Source organism: Polypterus senegalus, chromosome 6 (assembly GCF_016835505.1).
Source record: "Polypterus senegalus isolate Bchr_013 chromosome 6, ASM1683550v1, whole genome shotgun sequence".
NCBI classification, from domain to species: domain Eukaryota; kingdom Metazoa; phylum Chordata; class Cladistia; order Polypteriformes; family Polypteridae; genus Polypterus; species Polypterus senegalus.
In genome coordinates, this window is record NC_053159.1 from 139,160,450 (window position 1) to 139,181,284 (window position 20,835).

Genomic DNA, 20,835 nt, shown 5'->3' on the forward strand with positions numbered 1-20,835 from the left:
AATAACATTAGAACTTGTAAAGTAGACCTGTGTACAATGTGGAACAGAGTCATTAGTGCAAAATCCAATTACAGCAAAAACAAAATGAGTATTATTATAGAGTAGCTTATGAGATGTACAAAAAGACAGACAGTTAGCAGCAGATGTAATATTGAGTCCTTATATAATACCAGCTGAGGTAGAGTACTTGGTAGATAGTGACTCTTGTTATGGTCCAGGGGCAGGAGGCAAGGGGGGAAGGTAGTGGACAGAGTTCAGCATCCTGACAGCTTGGTGGATGAAGCTGTTTGACAGTCTTGTGGAGCGGGCCCGGAGGCTCCAGTACCTTTTCCATGAGGGGAGGAGGCTAAAAAGGGAGTGAAAGCTGTGGGAGGAGCCACCAGCAATGCTGATGGCTCGACAGGTGAGATGGGTGTGGAAAATGTCCTTGAGGGAGGGCAGTGGGGCACCAATGATCTTACTGGCAACATCCACTATGCGTTGCAGGGACTTCCTACAGGAGGCAGAGCAGCTTCTATACCAAACAGAGATTCAGTTAGCGAGGATGCTCTCGATTGTGCCCCGGTTGAAAGAGCACATGATGGGGGGGTGGAACTTGTGCTCTCCTCAGTTTGCTTAGAAAGTAGAAGCGGGTTTGAGCTTTCTTGGCCAGTGATGTGGTGTTATCTGACCAAGAGAGGTCTTCTAAGATGTACGTCCCCAGGAACTTGGTGCTACTCATCCGTTCCACAGCTACACCATCGATGGTCAGTGGGGGGTGCTGTGAATGACCGCTCCTGAAATCGACCACAATCTCTTTGGTCTTTCCCACATTCAGGAAGAGATTGTAGTCTTTACACCACTGGACCAGTTGGCTCACCTCATTCTTGTAGTTGGGTTCGTCATTGTTAGTGATGAGGCCGACCACAGTTGTATCGTCCGCAAACTTGACAATGTGATTGGAACTGTAGATTGGTACACAGTCGTGGGTCAGCAGGGTGAGGAGCAACGGGCTGAGCAAATACCCTTGTGGGGTCCCTGTGCTCAACGTGATTGTCTTAGAGGTATTGCCAGTTCACACATTTTGTGGCCTCCCTGTAAGAAAGTCCAACACCCAGTTGCAGAGAGAGGTCTTGAGTCCCAAATGGCTGAGTTTTTGTATTAGCTGCTGGGGAATGATTGTGATGAATGCTGAACTAAAATCTAAGAACAACATTCACACATAGGAGTTCTTTGAGTCCAGGTGGGTGAGGGCCAGATGGAGAGCAGCAGAAATGGCATCCTCTATGGATCTGTTTGACCTGTATGCAAACTGAAATGGGTCATGGGAGGGGAGAAGAATGGACTTAATGCTCTGCATAACCAGCCGCTCAAAGCATTTCATGATGGTGGAAGTCAGTGCTACGGGCCGATAGTCATTATAGTTAGATGGAAGGGGCTTCTTAGGGACAGGAATTATAGTTGTGAATTTAAAACATATGGGAACAACAGCTTGATCCAGGGAGATGTTGAAGATGTCAGAAAGGACATCTTAGAGCTCTTTAGCACAATCCTTCAAAGTACAACCAGGTATGTTGTCTTCTCCGGCTGCCTTCCGTGGGTTGATCCTAGAAAGGGTTCTCTTCACACTGGCTGGGGCCAGACGTATGGCCTGCTTGTCTGGGGTGGGGGAATGGCTTTCTGTGCCGATGTGCTCTTTTGTGTCTGGAACCGGCCAAAGAAGTCATTTAGGTAGTTACAGTAAGCAGTGTGATGTCACCTTCACACGTCTGTGGTGGGGGTTTGTAATTAGTGACGATTTGGATACCACGCCAGAGAGACTGTGCATCTCTGGTGTTGCTAAAGTGTCCAGATATTTTCTTGCCGTATTGCTTTTTTGCTTCCCTGATGCCACGTGACAGGTTGACTATGGCTGTTGCTAATCCTGCAGTGTCACTGGCCCTAAAGGCTGCGCCACGGATCCTCAGAAGCCTGTGGACCTCTCTTGTCAGCCATGGCTTTTGGTTAGCACAAACAGTGATATTTTTGTAATGGGTGACATCATCAGTACATTTTGCAATGTATGTTGTAACCATCTCAGTGTACTCCTCAATGTCTGTGTGGTCATTGTAAATGGCTGCTTGCTTGAAAGTAGTAGTTTCTGTAGTACTAAAACAGTCCCTCAGAGCACTGGAGGTGCCCTCTGGCCACATGTATCTGCTTTTGTGTTGGTCTGATGGTTCTCACTCTGGGTCTGTATGCAGATCTCAGCATGATAGTGATGTGATCAGAGAGACCTAGGAGACCTAGGATGGTGGATGGGGGAGGCCTTGTAGGCTCCCTTGCAGGTTTTGTACACCAAATCCAGTGAGTTGTCTCCTCTTGTAGGAAAGTCCACATGTTGGTGTATTTTGGGCAATAAAGCTTTTAAATCTGTGTGGTTGAAGTATCCTGCTGTGATGAGGAATCCATCTGAGTGTGCTGTTTGTTGTTTACTAATTGCCTGGTAGAGTTAACTAGCGCTTCGCTCCTATTGCTGGTGTTAGCAGTTGGAGGGATGTGTACAGCGACTAGCAGAGTTGATACATACTCCCTTGGTAAGTAGAAAGGTTGGCATTTAATAATAATAAACTCCGTCAGCGGAGAACAGTGTCTACGCACAACGATAGTATTTCTGCACCAAGCGTTGCTAATGTAAACACACACTCCCCCGCCACGAGTCTTACCTCCTTCCATAAAGACTCGGTAGCATGTTAGCCCAGCTACCTGGATAGCAGAGTCCGGGATGTTGTCATTAAGCCAAGATTCTGTAAAAAATAAAAACACAGCAGTTCCTCACATCATGCTGTGCAGATCTCAGAAGCTGAATGTGATCTATTTTATTGACTAGTGAAAGTACATTGGCCAGGACAAGTGATGGTATCGCAGGTCTGTGCGGTCTAAAGCTAGCCTAGCCTGGATGCCTCCATGCTTACCCTGCTTCCATTTTCTCTCACACCGCTTCCGGCGCCTCCTATCTGGGTAAGATGCAGCAAACAAGTCTGGTGATGTAATAGTCCGGCGGAAAAGTCCCAGGTCCCGAAGTGTCTCTGGTCCAAGATGTGATGTTTAGTTTTGTGTCTTAAAAGGCAATGTCGACAGTATCTTGTAATCAACATTGTCGGTTGACTATGCTCGAACTCACTCAAACACTGGCACGAACATAACAAACACAAACATTCACTAAAACCTACATTCGGTACTACATAGGGAAAGAAAGAGGCCGCTGCGTCCATTCGTGCAGCCATCCTGTTAGAAGTGCTTTGGAGTTTTTTTTTGTCTTCTTTGAGTAGGATTAGGCCTATTGAGTTTGACTCACCACAAGTTGGACCTTCTCGATCACGTGTATTTTTTTTATATTTCAATCAACTGAAACCCCTCGACTACAGACAAGTGATTTCCATTGAACAGTCCTCCATGGCCATTGGACCTTATTTTATTTTTTGTTACTTAGTATTACCTAATCTTGTTTTTATATTTTTCTTTCTTCATCTTTTACAGCACTTTAAGCTACATCATTTGTATGAAATCGTGCTATATAAATAAATGTTGTTGTTGTAATTATGGGACTTCTAAAAGAAATTGACTGCATCAGTCAATATTTAGGTGGGTCATATTGCGTGAATAGGCACCCTGCCTGAGGTTTTTTTCCTGCCTTGCGCCGTGTGTTGGCTGGGATTGGCTCCAGCAGACCCCCGTGATCCTGTAGTTAGGATATAGCGGGTTGGTTAATGGATATTGCTTGAATACTTATGTAATCAACTATCTTGTGTTTTATATTTGTGATTAATTTGGATGTGCAGCATGGTGGTGTGGTGGTTGTGCTATTGCCTTACAACAAGGAGGGTTCAATCCAGTTCTCTATGCGTGGGTTTCCTCCATATGCTCCCTCATACAGTTCAAAGACATGCAGGTTAGGTGAATTGGTGACATTAAATTGTGCCTTCTGTGTGTGTGTGTGTGTTCATCTTGTGATGGGCTGCCGCCCCCAACCTGGGAATATTCCTGCCTTAAGTGCAATGCTACCTTTGAGATTTGCTTCAGCTGCCCTACAACTCAGCTCTGGGTTAATTTAGATCACTAAGCAGAGATCTGGTTTTATTTTGACATTAAAGAGTCTTTTTCTGTTGATTACAGCAAAAATGACAAATTACATCCATTGTGATTCAATGTTGTATAACAAAATAATGTGAAAATGTACAGGTAGTTAAATACTTTTAGGCACTGTATTCGGACAGTACTGGTTTATATATGAATTTAATATTTTCCTGTATTTTACCTGATCAATACATGAGTTGTATTGAATTGTAGTGTGGCACAGATGTTAGTGCTCCTGTTTCAGTTGCTCCATCCTGGAGGGTCTGCATGTTCTCCCCGTGTCTATGCTGGTTTTCCTACTATATCCAGAGATGTTAGGTCAGGTTAATTGGTGAGCCCAGATTGTCCCCAGTATGGGTGTTATTCCTGCACCTCAGAAAATAAAAAGGGTAAGAAGTGCTTGTCACGAGACTTGCTTCTCTTTTTCCTTTACTCAGCTGGAGATTATTCCTAACTTTACCAGGCTATGTTTTTCTTTTCAGTTTCTATTTATTTACTGTCCCTAATTTGTATTGTGTGACTTTTTATATATTTTGCAAAGTTTATCTCTATTTTGTATCTTTTACTTTTGGCATTGAGTTCTCCGGTCATCTACATAGCAACTCATGCAAATGGAATTTGATGGTTTCCGTAATTTCAAATTTTTTCCATGAAACTCCAAATAGGAATCCTCACCCGCCTATCTAAAATTCATACTTCGCAATAAGCCAGGAAATATACATCAGGCAGCATCTGTCAGCATCAGAAGACCCCCCGACTCCCCCTGATTTCCATACAAACCGTAGGATCTGAAGCATGACAGCCTTCTCTGTTGTGTGAATCTCTTATTCCACCATCTGGACGCAGCACTTTTTGTCCTGTGTCCGCACACACATGTGTAGTAATTTGGAGCTGTGTTTTTTCTGTGGTAATGGCATTATATAAAGTCCTGTTAAATGTGTTTTTGTTACACTTCATGGTGCCCTGAGCCCACAATAAATAGGAAATAAATAGGAAAACCATGTTTGCTATTTTTTGTAACTGGGCATGTCACTGCAGCAGTCAAGTCCCAATGGCCTTTGATATAACCAAAAGGGGAGACAGATATCTTTTATAACTTCAGCCATAATGGATTTTATGTTAGATTGTGTTGGATATTAGCTTTAAAAACAGAGCTTTAAAGAAAGTGTACCATGAAGAGAATGGTATTAAAAAATCTAATTATCTGTCTGCCTATCTGGCTCTTATTAATTGAGGATAAAACATGTGCCGTTATTTTGTATTTTAGCTATATGAGGTATATAAAGAAAAAATAATTTACAGAAAATAGATGTTGAAAAGTGGTGAAAAGAAGATAACATATTGCACTGGAGATTAAAGTGTGAGTTAATTTTATAAAACAGACTGGCATCCCACTCTGATTTAGTTCCTATCTTGTGCCCAATTATTGATGGCACCAGGTCTGAAAACTAGCACTGGAATAAAGGTAAACCTACAAAATTGTTCAAGGTAAATTTCTGCTTGAGTAAACTCACCGAGTTTCATGTTTTTGATTAATTATTTTCCCCCATATTGTCTATTAGAGGATGAAATGTTGCAAGTCACCAGTTGTTTGATTCTGATTTTGGAAATCAATCCTGAAGATATTTGACTCCAAATATTCTTTAAAGGAGTCTTTTTGATTAATCCAATACAGATTATTCATGTAGCAGTCATCCAAACAGTTTTGCTCTTAGCGTTGTGAAATAATGATGAAAACACACAGGAGCTCATGACAATAACCAACTCTCTTCTCAGCAGGAGTCGCTGCTATTTGCACCTGTGTCTGCGAAAAAGAAAAAAGACACAAAGGCATGTCAGAGAAACCCTGAGATTGACAGAAGTGTCTAATGCTGATGGGATAGGCAATGGCTCCCACACCCTGTAGAGCCAGGAAATGGGGGGAATGGAAGTGAGGCATTTTAAACTAACAATGCATTCACAATTAAACTAAACCAAAAACTAATAACAGACTATATATATATATATATATATACACACACAGTAATCCCTCCTCGATCGACCTCGAGTGGGGGTTGCGTTCCAGCGCGATAGGTGAAAATCCACAAAGTAGAAACCATATGTTTGTATGGTTATTTTTATATATTTTAAGCCCTTATAAACTCTCCCACACTGTTTATAAATATTCCCCGCACAGTTATACAGCATAATCTCTTTGTATTCTCTTAGATATTAGGTAAGATTCATTGAAATTATGTATATAAATACACTGTTTATATACAGTAAAACCTAAATATTATTTTAAAGATATTGAGTGTCTCCGATATCACATATGTTACAGCCATTACGATAGACAGGCCGCCAGCAATAAATACGTACAATGCAAGAAAAATAGTATACAGTAAATGTGTGTACAGTGACACTAAACGTACATACATGTACTAAGTACTGTAAGTAGAAAATTAATTATGGTTACTCACCAACAATGACACGATGACTTGTCCGATAACAATGAGTTTAATTTTACTGCACAACAAAGGAGAGCGTTATAGCCATTCTAAAGGAGCCACTTCAGGCGACTGTGTAGCACCACCGTTGTTCTTCTTCTGGTAGTCTTCAATACAAATCCCTAAAGCAGATTCCATCCAGACTACTGCCTTATTACATTCACTTACAACTCGTTTTGCACCCTGGTGCAAAGGACACTGCGGCTGTAGATCTTATATTCCTTTCCTACTTTTTAAATAAAAAGAATTGTAGCCACATTGATGCCGTAATGGCATCCTACAGCGGTGTAGCTTTTCCCATCCTTCAGCATATCCAAAACGTTTACCTTTTCGGCAATCGTTAACATCTTCCATTGGCGCTTGGGCACGGCCCCTGAAGCAGCAGTAGGAGCAGATCGTTTTGGAGCAACAATGAAGGGCTTGACTATGCAGAAAGATAAACACAAAAGAGCACAAAAGTTAACTCTTTACACAGCGAAACACATTGATGCTGAATGCATGAGACGAGACTTCCTGGTTAACACTGCATTCAGCACGCAGGAACTTAACTGAGTGCTCTGATTGGTTAGCTTCTCAGTCAGGAGAACTTAACTGCGTGCTCTGATTGGTTAGCTTCTCAGTCATCCGCCAATAGCGTCCCTTGTGTGAAATCAACTGGGCAAACCAACTGAGGAAGCATGTACAGGAAGTAAAAGACACATTGTCCGCAGAACCCGCGAAGCAGCGAAAAATCTGCGTTATATATTTAGTTATGCTTACATATAAAATCCGCGATAGAGTTAAGCCGCGAAAGTCGAAGCGCGATATAGTGAGGGATTACTGTATATATATATATATATATATATTGTCACACACGTGCGCATGGGAGGCAGTGTATATATATACAGTGCATCCTTAAAGTATTCACAGCGCATCACTTTTTCCACATTTTGTTATGTTACAGCCTTATTCCAAAATGGATTAAATTCATTTTTTTCCTCAGAATTCTACACACAACACCCCATAATGACAACGTAAAAAAAGTTTACTTGAGGTTTTTGCAAATTTATTAAAAATAAAAAAACTGAGAAATCACATGTAGCCTACATAAGTATTCACAGCCTTTGCTCAATACTTTGTCGATGCACCTTTGGCAGCAATTACAGCCTCAAGTCTTTTTGAATATGATGCCACAAGCTTGGCACACCTATCCTTGGCCAGTTTCGCCCATTCCTCTTTGCAGCACCTCTCAAGCTCCATCAGGTTGGATGGGAAGCGTCAGTGCACAGCCATTTTAAGATCTCTCCAGAGATGTTCAATCGGATTCAAGTCTGGGCTCTGGCTGGGCCACTCAAGGACATTCACAGAGTTGTCCTGAAACCACTCCTTTAATATCTTGGCTGTGTGCTTAGGCACGTTGCCCTGCTGAAAGATGAACCATCGCCCCAGTCTGAGGTCAAGAGCGCTCTGGAGCAGGTTTTCGTCCAGGATGTCTCTGTACATTGCTGCAGTCATCTTTCCCTTTATCCTGTCTAGTCTCCCAGTTCCTGCCGCTGAAAAACATCCCCACAGCATGATGCTGCCACCACCATGCTTCACTGTAGGGATGGTATTGGCCTGGTGATGAGCGGTGCCTGGTTTCCTCCAAACGTTACGCCTGGCATTCACACCAAAGAGTTCAATCTTTGTCTCATCAGACCAAAGAATTTTGTTTCTCATGGTCTGAGAGTCCTTCAGGGGCCTTTTGGCAAACTCCAGGCGGGCTGCCATGTGCCTTTTACTAAGGAGTGGCTTCCATCTGGCCACCTTACCATACAGGCCTGATTGGTGGATTGCTGCAGAGATGGTTGTCCATCGGGTTCTTGGTCACCTCCCTGACTAAGGCCCTTCTCCCCCGATCGCTCAGTTTAGATGGCCGGCCAGCTCTAGGAAGAGTCCTGGTGGTTTCAAACTTCTTCCACTTACGGATAATGAAGGCCACTGTGCCCATTGGGACCTTCAAAGCCGCAGAAATTTTTCTGTAACCTTCCCCAGATTTGTGCCTCAAGACAATCCTGTCTCGGAGGTCTACAGACAATTCCTTTGACTTCATGCTTGGTTTGTGCTCTGACATGAACTGTCAACTGTGGGACCTTATATAGACAGGTGTGTGCCTTTCCAATTCATGTCCAATCAACTGAATTTACCACAGGTGGACTCCAATTAAGCTGCAGAAACATCTCAAGGATAATCAGGGGAAACAGGATGCACCTGAGCTCAATTTTGAGCTTCATGGCAAAGGCTATGAATACTTATGTACATGTGCTTTCTCAATTTTTTTATTTTTAATAAATTTGCAAAAACTTCAAGTAAAATTTTTTCACGTTGTCATAATGGGGTGTTGTGTGTAGAATTCTGAGGAAAAAATGAATTTAATCCATTTAGGAATTAGGCTGCAATATAACAAAATGTGGAAAAAGTGATGCGCTGTGAATACTTTCTGGATGCACTGTATATTGTAAGAGACTGCTGGCAGCTCAACCCGGCTGGGACACACCTACGATGGAAGGATGGGGGAAGGCAGATTTTCAAGGACACCACCTCCCCCAAAATGCTAGATGGCAGCTCCCCTGGAGTGTAATATTGCCCCAGATTCCCGCAGGACATCTTCGGACTTGGAGTTCGGTTGCTCAGCCCTGTTGGGTACCATGGGTACCGCCAGGAGGAGCTGTGAGAGGACCAGAGGAGCCATGCCTCATCCATTACCCAGAAGTACCAGGAAGTCACATGGATGGGAGCCCTGAAGTACTTCTGGGCTGATTAAAGAATTTTAATTCTCCATCTGACCCAGAAGTGCTGGCAAATCACATGGACAGAAGAGTAGAAGCACTTCCAGGTCAAGGACTATTCAAAGGACTGTTGGAGACCCAGCAAGAGAACCGGAGTTGGGAGGTAGAGGACACAGCTTGCTGGGAGGTGTAGAGGAGAGCACTGTACAAAAAAAATAAATAAAAACAACTTCTTGGTTCTTTAAAAACGTTTTGTCAGTGCCCGTGTGTTGAGTTAAGCACTGGTATAGAGCCATCTAGTGTTACTATGTATAGCGAGAAGTCGTGCCAGTGGACAATGCCGGGGTGCTAACTTTTCCTATTCTATCTCTCCAGAATGAATGAAGCACCGCCGCCATGACCATACCCGGAAGACTGCTGATCACACCCCCTTCCGGGTTCCTTTTTTACCTCTGGTCCCCTCCTGATGACATCAATTACCCATCCACCACGACTTTCCCATTATTTACATCACTTCCTGTCCTTCCCTTTTAATTGTCCGCCAGCCATTTTTTGGTGTTGAATGTCTGTATGAAATTAGTGACTGAAAACCACTTGCTTTACAGTATTCGGGGCCTAAAAACCCCAAACATTTATGCTTTGATTGTGTTTCTTTAAAATATATATATATATATATATATATATACACGAATGGGAGTCAAGCTAAACTAAGAAAATGGGATTTATTAGGAAACGGAACAAACCTTAACAAAACTGATAATGTAATTTCTCAATGGAGTCTCCACCCTTCTCAATGCATTTGCACCACCCGCCTTGAACTGCTTAATTTTTCACTTAAGCTGGCACTTAAGTCTTCAATCTGCCTCAAGAACGATTTAAGATATGAAGAGGTAGGGGAAGTGATGGCGAAGGTGGTAAGGATGAGAACGGCGCCCATACGCATGCGCCGCAGAGCCGTCCTGCTAGCCACTGCCGAGAGTTGATTCTACAATAAAATAAAATAAAAATAAAAAGAGGAATAATTCCAAAACTTTTTGCTTTTAATATAAAGCTGTAGTGCAGAGTTTCAGCATAGTATATGTGAACCAAATTGAAGGCTATAGGTTATTTGTTTTTTGACCTTGACCACCCTGGGTTGACCTTTGACCTTGGAGGTCAATCATCACCCTGAAAGTGGATAGTAGACGTCACGTGGTATATGTGTACCGAATTTCAGGCCAATAGGTTAAACGGTTTGCAAGCTACAGGTGATTTAAAATCCTGAACAGACAAATGAACAGCCACTGTAGCATATTATATAATAAGATAAATATTATATTATTTGATATTATGGTGTATAGTAACTGTATTTAAAAGCTCAGTAGTTTTGATTAGATTAGTGATGGTGTGTTTAAGTCTGTGGACAAAGATCTGCAACTTATCAATAAGTCCATTCATCCATCTTTTAAACTCACTTTTTAATTATACGGTGTCAGGAATGGGCTGAGATCCACACTTAGTCCTTCGATTTGCCTTCCTTTAGCTCGGGCCCTGACCATCTGCCTCTGTTGCATAGCAACTTCTATTATGTGTCACTTACATGATGGGTGACAAAGTGATGTAAAAGGGGGAATCTAGAATGTAGAGTACCTGAGATCCACAAGAAAAAAAAAAGATTCTTTGGACTGTCCTGATGAGACCTGTACATCTGATAGAAAAGCTAGAAATAACCTTGGGAAGTGAACCATGTCAGTATGGTATGGTGATTTGCACTGCTGCCTTGTAATTCTAGAGTCATGGGTTTAAATCCCACTCTGATTACTGTCAATGTTCTTGTTTCATGTTCTCCTGGGCACACATTCTACTTTTGTCCTACAGGTTAGGTAAATAAGTGATGATGAATTAGCTTGTGCGTGAGTGTGTGATTATGTCTTGTGGTGGGCTAGCACTTCACTAGGACTCCTACTGCTACCAAGATAGGCTGTGTATATTTTTATAAGACGGAAGATGAATACGAGAAAAGTAAATCTTAAAGCAGTGTAAATTAATAATGACCACTCCCTGTGGCCTACAGGCATGGAGTTTAGAGACACTGAAGTTCAACTACAGCTCAGTGTTGTTATTATTTTATGTATGAATAATTGTAATAGGGCAGCATGGTGGTGCAGTGGGTAGTGCTGCCACCTCGCAGTTAGGAGACCTGGGTTCGCTTCCCAGGTCCTCCCTGCGTGGAGTTTGCATGTTCTTCCCGTGTCTGTGTGGGTTTCCTCCGGGTGCTCCGGTTTCCTCCCACAGTCCAAAGACATGCAGGTTAGGTGCATTGGCGATCCTAAATTGTCCCTAGTGTTTGCTTGGTGTGAGGGTGTGTGTGTGTATTCTGCAGTGGGCTGGCGCCCAGCCTGGGGTTTGTTTCCTGCCTTGCGCCCTGTATTGGCTGGGAAGTAGTTAGGATATAATAGGTTGGGTAATGGATGGTGTGTTATATGGCTGGCCGTTCATCCCGGCCAATACCCCCACGCCACCAGATGGAGCCCTCCCGGCAACATGGAGGTGCCCCGAATTCCAGCAGGGCATCATGGACCTTGGAGTTTTTCTTCACAGCCCTGCTGGATACCATGGGGACCTCCAGGGGACACAGGGAGGCTCAGAGATTTGTACTTTCCATGCAGCCGGAAGTAATTCACAATCACTCTTATCAATAGCACCTGATGACTCCGACTCTCTTGATTCACTAACACAATGTCTTACTGGCATTTCTGAATGGATGAATAGTAATTTTCTCAAACTAAATAAAGAGAAAACTGAAATTTTAGTAATTGGCAATAATGGATTCAATGAGGTTATCAGAAATAAACTTGATGCACTAGGGTTAACAGTTAAGACGGAAGTAAAAAATTTAGGGGTAACCGTTGACTGTAATCTGAATTTTAAATCGCATATTCATCAGACCACTAGGACAGCATTTTTTCACTTAAGAAACATAGCAAAAGTTAGACCTCTTATATCATTATAAGATGCTGAGAAATTAATTCACGCTTTTGTTTTCAGTAGACTAGATTACTGTAACGCACTCCTCTCAGGACTACCCAAAAAAGACATAAATTACTTGCAACGAGTGCAAAATGCAGCTGCTAGAATCCTAACTGGGAAAAGAAAATCCGAACACATTTCTCCAGTTTTAATGTCACTACACTGGGTGCCTGTGTCATTCAGGATTGACTTTAAAATACTGCTTATGGTTTATAAAGCCTTAAATAATCTCGCTCCATCTTATATATCGGAATGCCTGACACGTTATATTTCAAATTGTAACCTCAGATCCTCAAATGAGTGTCTCCTTAGAATTCCAAAAGCTAAACTTTAAAGAAGTGGTGAGGCGGCCTTCTGCTGTTATGCACCTAAAATCTGGAATAGCCTGCCAATAGGAATTCGCCAGGCAAATACAGTAGAGCACTTTAAAAAACTGCTGAAAACACATTACTTTAACATGGCCTTCTCATAACTTCACTTTAACTTAATACTGATACTCTGTATGTTCAATTCATCACAATAACTATTCATAGTGGCTCTAAAATCCCTACTGACCCCAACTCTCTGTTCTGTTTCTTTTTCCAGTTTCTTTGTGAAGGCAGCCTGCGCCACCACCACCTACTCAAAGCATCATGATGCACCAACATTGATGGACTGAAAGCCAGAAGTCTACGTGACCATCATCATCAGGTCCTTCCATGAAAACCCTAAATACAAAGAGGACTATTTGACTTATGTTAGGTAGTTTGCCCAGAGGGGACTGGGCGGTCTCGTTGTCTGGAACCCCTACAGATTTTATTTTTTTTCTCCAGCCTTTGGAGTTTTTTTTTTTGTTTTTTCTGTCCACCCTGGCCATCGGACCTTACTTATTCTATGTTAATTAATGTTGACTTATGTTTATTTTTTATTGTGTCTTCTATTTTTCTATTCATTTTGTAAAGCACTTTGAGTTACATTTTTTTGTATGAATATGTGCTATATAAATAAATGTTGATTGATTGATTGATCACAGGAACGGAAGAGATGATATACTTCCGGGCTGAAGAAAAAGAGGAGTTTTGATTTGACCTGGAAGTGCTAAGAATCACATGGACTGGGGGGATCAGAAGCACTTCCGGGTCATGGACTATAAAATGACTATAGGAAACCCCAGCCAGTTGGGCTGAGTTCGGAGGAAGGGTGAGAACTCATCTGGGAGTGAAGGATTTGATTATTGTTATTGTATTGAGTATTGAGAATAGTGGAGGTGCTTTGTGCTCATTATTATTGTAATAAATTCATTAATTTGGACTTTTATTTGGTGTCTGGCATCTGGTCCAAGGGTTCAAGGGGACGACAGCGCCCCCTATCTGTCACAATGGATAATTGCAATAATAAATGTATGTGTGAATAATAAACTTACAGTAAGTGTGAATGATCACAGAAATCCATTTGTTCATCCTTGAACCCACTTACCTCAGTTTATGGTCATGGAAGTGATCAGAATCATTAGAAAGCAAGTCCGGAACCCACTGTGGAAGGGGTACCAGTCCCTCACAGAGCCTCTATATTCATTCACAAGGAAATTTAGAGTCACAAGTTAACCTAACACTCTCTTCTTTGAGATTCTCCAGCTGGGTCACGTCTTGTGTCTGATCTTGATGGAAGTGCTCTGGTTGTTCCATGCAATTGATAAAGCACTATAGGAAAATACCACTAATTCAACAGTTTTTGAACTCAGTTAATCTGATTATAACATCAGAGAGAGTCACAGCCTATTCTGACAGCACTGGGCAAAAGGTAAGAACAACTCCTGGATGTTACCAGAAAATGAATAGATGGATGGAAAGATTGTGTTGCAGATTGAGGATATGACCCAAACATTTAGTATTCAGTGTTATTTTAGATTGGCCTTCATGAGGATATGTCATGATGCAAATAGCTTTAACAGCTCTTCGTTTTCTTCCAGGGAAGACAATGGCTAAACAGAAGAGAGGGCAGACATTGTACCTCGAAGCTAAGCATTTAAAGTTCTTCTGTCAGATTAACCACAAGCTTTTATTCACACATTAGGAAAATGGAAGGAGAAATTGATGTAGTTTTACTCTATGAAGCACTTAATGTAAATGCGGACAGAGTGGGTTGTTCTTGCTGGCAGCAGTTAGGGCTACAGAGACCTGGGTTCAAAGAGCAGCCTGGTCATTGGATGTGTAACTTACCTGAATTCCCTGTGCGCACTGCATTATTAACCCTTTACATGACCACTTAATCCAAGACAATTTACAAGTTTGGGATATATGGTATTAGAGAGGTGTACAGGCATTTATTACACACGGAACACAGGCAGATTAGGTGATTGGCTCAGAATCAAAGATGAAAATTGAAGAAGGAGCCTTGTGGCTGAGGGTCCTAAGCCTTAACTACTAACCCTTACTGCTTGCCATTTTCTATAGGAATTCAGTTTCTTCCTGCATCCCAGTGATGTGCAAGTTAAGTTAAGCAGCAATTGGACAGTGTGTGCCAAGGATGACACCTTCCTTCATTGCAATGTGTGCCACTCGATGGAAAAAGTGATGGGAAAAGGATGGATGGACGGTTGAATGAATATGAACAGAACTTTACTGTGATATTCACTACAGGAAAGATACCACATCAAATGAAAACTGTTGCTGAATTGGAATAAAAGAGTTTAGAAAATGGGTCGAATGAACAGGTGCAAATCTGAGCTTTCTCTCTGAGAGACTCCATCGATAATATTGATACCTTTAAATTACATCTAACACCTTGCCTTTTTTGCCTATTAAATTTGCAATTGATTTTTATACATAACCATGATGTGAACACTGCTTTTCTTATCGATGCTTGACCCCTGTGTACATTCAGCTTGTAATTTTCACTCTGGTCAAAATTGTGTGATACTTACCGACTCAGTATTTCCCTGTAATTCACCTTGCTCACTTGTGCTCCCGTGTACTATCATGTGATGTGAACAGGCTCTATATAAAGACTGAGTAGTTAGAAAAGCTCCATGTAAATTTTAAAAAATTACTATTTTATTATTAATGTAGTAGTACTGTAGAAGAATGCTTTCAGAAGCAGGTTAGTTTTCTGCCAGCGTTGTTTCAGATGGTGTCCACTTAACATTTGCAGATCACCGTTTAAACCGTGGAGCACTGCCTCGCCTTCCAAATTTTAGTCAGTAGGTCCAGCAGACTCGTGACACAAAGTGTCACACGACGGCCCCCCTTGCAGGCCATTTAATGAAATGCGAAATTACGTGTTTTGACACATGGGATTCTGCCAGGGTTGTCTACACTTTAATTCGAGATGACTGAAAGTGAATGTCACTTATTATCTAACACATCACTGGGCTTTTGATTCCATGAGTCTCAGCCAGTAATTAACGGCTCCCCCTTCTGCACAATGGTTCTGTTTCATGAGCCGATGGTGATTAAAGAACAAGCAGAATAGCATGAGATGCCGCATTGTCTGGTATTCTTGACTGATTAATACAGCAATGTTTTGTTTTACAATTAAAGAACATTTAAAGTGGTCGTAAAAAAGTTATTTCAGTGATAAAGATATTTATGCTCCCGGTGCTTACGATCTGGGATCGGATTATAGTTTACATTTGCTGTCATCTCTTCTCGTTGTTTGCCCTTTGCACTGTTGTAATAAATCACTTCACTGAGAAAAGTCAGCCTCCGCGGGGCTGCCTGGTTAAATTGAGCACAGACCGGGAGCCACCTCAGGGGCTTAGCGCTGCTGTATCAGCTACTGGGATGTGACATGCGTTCAATGGTCTGTCAATGTGTCTTTACGTAAGTGTAACAGGGTGTTTGGGTGAACGGGGTGGACCATGTTACTAACATAGATCTCCAATAAAGGGGTTTGTTTTTTCTTAAAAAGTAATTTTTTTTAAAGGCCACATCTAATGTAAATCTGTTGGTTGTTAACGAATACGATAATTAAGTCCATCCTACTTCAACTCACTTTCACATTGCCCATCCTTAAAAGAGAGAATTATTTTGAATTACATACATTTCAGATTATGTTTCTAGAATGTTCACCTTTACGTGTATATTTTGTATCCCCTATAAAATGTCAGATAACCGCTTCTGTCCAATCAATCAGCTATTTAAACGCAAAGTCTCATGCACGCATCTTATGCCTGAATGTGTCACCTATACGAGCAGAGGTGCAAAAATCACGGCACTAAGCAGTCACACGTCACACACACACCTCATGATAAAATATTTAACAAAAAAGTAATCGAAGAAAAGCTGATGACGTAAATAAAAAAATAAATAAATAAAAATGATTCAGCATTCCATCAATCTATCCATTTTCTGAACCTACTTATCCAGAGCAGGGACTCAAGGAAGCTCATCAGACACAGGTCAGAAATCAGAGCCAATTAATCCATTATTTGAAATTGCCGCTGTCATCTGAGAGGCTCCCTATAATGAAAGTTAAGGGTCGCGTGCTCTGGACACTGAGGGGGACCCGCCCACGACCACACACCTGGGGCCTCATGTATAAACAGTGCATATGCACAAACATATTGCATATGAATTTTCCACATAAAGCCACGCACATTTTCACGGTAGCCCCAACCCTGTGTACGCAAGTTCTCCGCTCAGTTTTGCAAACTGGCGGTACCCAGCGTCAAAGCAGTGCTACTGTTCCTGTGTGGTTACCCTCTGTTTTTTAGATCCACATCCCAGACGCGGCTTTATCATATACGCTGAAACTAACTGCATATTGTTTATTAGTTTAAGGCATCTGATTGTACTTAACCTGTAACAATATAATGGTCCAGGGAATAGCCAAAGTATTCTAAATAATAATAGCTACTTTAGCGTTGTTACTCTCACTGCACCTTCTTTTTCTTCTTTCAGCTGTTCCCATTAGGGGTTGCCACAGAAGATCATCTTTTTCCATAAGACTCTCATTGCACCACTCGGAGTGTTTATATCACTATATCTGAGTGGGGAATCACAGATCTACAGCAGCTGATTGGAAAGAGAATTATCGGGGAAAAGCATCAAGCACACAGCCATGCTGCCTATTGAACTGCTCTCATATAGCAAACGCTTCAGAGCCTTTCCTTCAGAAACAGTTTCACCCCAAGAACTATAAACGCACTCAATCAGTCCATCGAGTGCTCCTTGTAGAACTGTTTGCACTTATTAGTACAATCACCTCACTGTAAACTTGTGAAACAGTTATAATATTGCACAACCTGTGCCACTTTATAAAGCATGTATTTACATATGATGACAATATCATTTTTAAGATGAAATTCAGCAAAATAAGTTTATTATATTATATAGATAAAACTTTAGCTTAATTTAAATAATCTATATTGTTAATGATTAAACATGTGAGGACACGGTGTTGCTGCGCTAGCGAGGAGCTGGCGCTCCATTCATGGATTATTCCTGCCTCTCGCTGTATTCTTCTAAACATGTACTATGAAGATATTTCAATATTCCTTAAAAGTTTTAAAGAATCGGCGTTCTGAGCTTACAGACGGATTAACGTCTATTAGAGAGCTGATTGCGTGGTGATTGGGTATTTGTAGAAAGAAAAGGAAGGACAGGAATTGGAGGTTAGTACGTTTGAAAGAGACAGTACTGCTGCAGTAAATTATTTCATCGAAGGTTGCCCACGGCAAAGCAAGCATTTTGCGTGAGGCAGGAACAATCACTGTGCCACCATGTTCCCATGTTTAATAACATGCTTTAACTCCTAACATCATGAAAATGATATCACGTATACATCTCAGCATTTTAATTATTCAGGGAGCTGTAATATTATGAATGTAATGGACTCTGTGTCCTGTTGGCGGAAGAGAAAGCCGGTTTAAGAAGCACGCAGTGATTCACAAACATAGAGCACATAGAACATCAAATACAAAACATTTAACGTGCTAGTTTAGTTACAATGGGATTTGAGAAACTAGTAAATTAAATGATTTTAAGATGAAGTTTATGATGTTCTACTTTAATGACAAAATAAACTACGTGATTAAAGTGAAAATTTAGAGATTAAAGTTGACATTTCATGCTTTTTTCCCCACTGTGTGCCTATTTTTTTTTCTCTGTACCCTAATAAGCTTTCATATGACACTCAGACGGTGTGCTACAACTTGGCTTTCACGGCGACTTTGATATCTGACAACTTCTTTTTTATTTTGGGCACTGTGCGACTTTGTGAACTTGAGCTTTCGAGTTTCTCCGACACTCTATGTCACTCGATCAACTTCCTTTTGTTGTTAATACCACTTTTTAAACCAACAAATAGTACTTTTTTCCTTGCCTTCACTTGGTATTCGCTGAAATTCTTCTATTTTCCCTCATGCTTTTGCCATTGCCTTTTCACAGAAGGCTGAGCTTAAGGGCTATTTATATTGATTTGCATATTCAAAGAGGCGTAATTCTGGGAGGAGTTGGGGTGGGACAACAGGCGCGTGCATGTGCGTTACTTTCATGCTGTCCATGATTTATGTAGTGGAAGAATGTGGAAGTTGGCGTTCACACAGATTTATGCATCTGGATTTTTTGTGCGTATGAACATTTCTGCTTTTGTGCTTATGCCATGTTATAGTGTAAATTCTACACCCAGCATTATGCATGAGGCCCCTGGTCATCAGACTCTAATGATACCCATTGGACGCTGTTAAACGCTGCACTCGGTTTATGAAAGTAAAAGTACACATACTCCGTACGCCAAGGGGCATGCGCTTCTTATGTCCGTGACATATACCACGCACCCGACCGAGGGGGACAAACCCCATTAATCCCTGCCCCATGAGTTGTTGTCTAGTAATTCTGTCTATACGTTATTGGCAATGAGGGACTCACTGACTAGACCAATACTGGCAGGCACAATCCCTGGACAGGACCCCAGCCCACTGCATGGTAAACACACACACACAGGGGCCAATTTAGCATTGCAAACTATCTAACCTGTTAACAATCAGTGAACAACCTGATGCAATGTGTACATTTTCTAAATTGTTAAAAAAGTAAGAACATTTTTTGTTTGTGCCTCAAGAACAATAAGCAGACAAAAAAAAAAGTTTTTCTTAATTCAATAACATTAATGAAACTTGTGTACTTTTTCTGAATTTCAAAATTTAAACATGTAAATACAAGTGAGATTTAAGTTATATTGTAAATTTATATTAGGAACAATTTATGATATTGTGAATTGGGATATGATGTAACTATCATTCTATTGTGTATGGTTTGTCTGACACCCCCAAGCCTAAATGTCAAACTCCATCCATGATGTGCATCTTGTTTCTCTTGCTTCTGTGCTTCCCTTAGAATATCCGAAGAATATACAGGTGAGGTTGACTGGAGGCTCCAAACTGGCCAGGTGACGATGTGCTTGTGTGTCTTCAGACTGATCCGTCAGCCTTGGTGCCCCCTTTGCGATGTTGCTGAAAGAAGCCATACACCCACAACTAAGGGTGAACTTAGGAGGGAGGGCACCCCTGGACTTGAACCAAATTGCAGAAAAAATAGCATTTAATGTCAAAGCGTAGGATTCATGAAAATTTGATTATTCACTACACAAGAACAGCAAGTAGTGTGAGTGTGCAAAAGGTGGATAACAGCAATAGCCAAAATAAGAGCAGAGATGAAATTATAGAGCCTTAGACATACAGAGAGAGAAAGGGAAAGTATGTAATTTCAAAACATAAAATTATACTTGATAGCCATCAAAACACAGTAAGCCAAGATAAATATTAAAAACAAAGTGAGTCTAACCCTTCAACTATATATTTTGATAGAGAGAGAGCGTGAGAGGAAATATTATTATCATTCTCACACACATTTATTTCCACAACATCAGGTATTTTCAGCTGTTAGGGTAAAACTAAACAAATGAAAACAAAAATTAAATAAAATGTATTTAAACAAGTGATTAAAATAAAAACAGATTAGCAAGTTTAGCAGGTCTAGTTTTTCAGAAGGTTGCAGATTCAAGGCACTTTTATCAAGCTAACAAAAAACATGACTCGTTCCGTAGACATACTGCCAACTCAGTAATTGTACAAGGCACAGTTTGTATTTCTTCATTTCTGCAATTTGACAGACCTCAAGTGATTCGTCAACAGTTACATTCTGTTCAACTATGTAGATTCTCAAAGAAAAGTTTTATTTTTCAAAAAGGATGTTATGCAACCACACACCCACACAAACACAAGGGTCAATTTAGTATCACCAATCGCTCCAACCTGTAGTTAACCATCCAAGAACACCAGATGATCTGTCTTCAGACTGAGATAAGCTCTAGTTTCCCTGAAATTCTGCAAAGTGACACGTAAGTTGTTGACAACAAAATGTAAACACCTGAGAAGTAAACTGAAACATGTTTCTCTCAAGATCTGCTGCCCATAAGGCGTATCTAATAAAGGTTTTGTTGTGCAGTAGTTTTCAACTTGAGAGTTTTGAGCAATATGAAATAAGTGCAAATGTGGCTGAGTTAGTTTATCATGTTTT